Here is a 2,179-nt window from a genome sequence, read left to right as displayed (position 1 = left end):
GGTGCCACCTCCCACACAGTACCTAGGGTTGATTACTGGCCCTGGTTCCTGACTCTTTCTTCCTGTGAATACAGATTCTGGCAGGCAGTTGTCAAATGGTTGAGTTTCTACCAGGGGAAACTTGGACTGAGATGAGTATAAGAACTCGCAATCTCTACCTTGTTCCAGCCACAGCCATCACAGGCATCTGTGGAGTGAAGCAGTGAATGAGAGCATGCTCTCTACGAAAATGAGCTAAAGGCCAGTGCCATGGCTCACTAGGCTAATCCTCCACCTGCGGCACCGGTACCCCAGGTTCTAGTCCCGGTCTGGGTGCTGGATTCTGTCCCGGTTGCTCCTCTTCCAGTCCAGCTCTCTGCTGTGGCCTGGGAAGGCAGTGGAGGATGGCCCAAGTACTTTGGCCCTGCTCCTGCGTGGGAGACCAGGAAGAAGCACCTGGCTCCTGGCTTTGGATTGGTGCAGTGCACTGGCTGCAGTGGCCATTTGGGGGGTGAGCCAATGGAAGGAAGACCTTTCTCTCTGTCTCTCTCTAACTCTGCCTGTCCAAAAAAATGAGCTAAAACAATATTAGAGTGAGCACATACATCCAAAAAAGGAGGGATGTCAGAAAAGCCAGGAATGAGTAGATCCCTGGAAGACAACAGGCATACAACAGTATTTCCTAGTTGTGAAGAATCAACCTTAGTTTGGGGTTTGGACAATACACTCATAGCTTTATAGATGACTTATAAAAATTGTGAATGCATGGAATTTGTACCATTGTCTTAAAATAAAAAAATTAACTGTTTTTAAAGTTCCTTTAATTAGACTTTTTTCATAAATACTAGATTGCATTTTACTATGATCATAGACTTGTGAGGTCTAATGTTCTTGGCTTTCTAATATTTGTGAGACTCCTTAAAGCTTTTGCATAGAGAGAGGTAGCACAGAAACCAATCATAATATCTCTCAGAAGATTGAGTTTGTCACCATTGAGAAAGGAGACAGAATTTGGTTGCCAAGTGTGAATATGAAAGTGGAGTTCCAGAAGCTACTGGAAAATTTTATCATGAAAAAAAATGCATGAATTTCATAACTGTATTACAACTTGAAAACCCTTTTCTTTGAATTCAACTTATTCTGTGAACACCAGAGTTACCCTCATGCTATATCCATACATACTTGACTTGAAGACATACAGAGTGCTGGGTGCCTGTTTATCTGTTTCCTTTTACCAATCCTATTTTCCTTTCCAAAAGGACTCCAGGTTGTTTTGAAACACAAAATCTCACTCAAGTATTGGAATTCATCTCATGGGTTTCTCAGAGGATCCAGAACTGCAGCCCTTCCTCTTTGTGCTGGTCCTGTCCATGTACCTGATCACAGTGTTCGGGAACCTGCTAACTGACCTGGCCATCAGCTCAGACTCCCACCTCCACACCCTCATGTACTTCTTCCTCTGCAACCTGCCCTTGGCTGACATGGGTTTCACCTCTATCACGGTTGCCAAGATGATTGTGGACATCTACACTCACAGCACAGCCATCTCCTATGTGGGCTGCCTGATGCAGATGTCTCTCTTTATTATCTTTGGGTGCATGGGTGATTTGCTTCTGACCATGATGGCCTATGACCGGTTTGTCACCATTTGTCATCCACTGCATTACCAGGTCATCACGAACCCCTGCCGCTGTGGCTTCTTTCCAGGTCCTTTGTGGCCAGCCTTTTGGAATCCCTGCTGCAGAATTTGATGCTATTAAGAGCTACCTGCTTCAAAGATGTTGACATTTCTAATTTCTTCTGTGAACCTTCCCAGCTTCTCACCCTTACTTGCTCTGACACTTTCACTCATGACATAGCCATAGATTTTGTTGGCATCATATATGGTTTTCTCCCTATCTCAGGGATTCTCCACTCTTACTACAAAATCATTTCCCCCATTCTGAGAGTCCCATCAGCTGATGGGAAGTACAAAGCCTTCTCCACCTGTGGCTCTCATGTGACTGTTGTATGTTTATTTTATGGAACATCCCTGGGGGTGTATCTCAGTTCAGCAGCCTCACTTTCTTCCAGGAAGTGTGAAGTGGCCTCAGTGATGTACACTGTGGTCGTCCCATTGCTCAACCCCTTTATCTACAGCCTGAGGAACAGGGACATCAAGAGGGATATGTGGAGACTTCTCCATCAGCAAGCTATTTAG

General features: G+C 45.0%; 1 pseudogene; it reads left to right on the top strand.

Annotated features, from left to right (window-relative positions):
- The first annotated feature begins 1,292 nt into the window (after positions 1-1,292).
- Positions 1,293-2,179, top strand: LOC127488534 (olfactory receptor 7E24-like; annotated as a pseudogene).

This window comes from Oryctolagus cuniculus, chromosome 16 (assembly GCF_051225735.1).
Source record: "Oryctolagus cuniculus isolate XC-2025 breed Fujian yellow rabbit chromosome 16, ASM5122573v1, whole genome shotgun sequence".
Taxonomy (NCBI): Eukaryota; Metazoa; Chordata; class Mammalia; order Lagomorpha; family Leporidae; genus Oryctolagus; species Oryctolagus cuniculus.
Note: the sequence above shows the minus strand (reverse complement) of the source record. Positions and strands in the feature narration are given on the sequence as shown.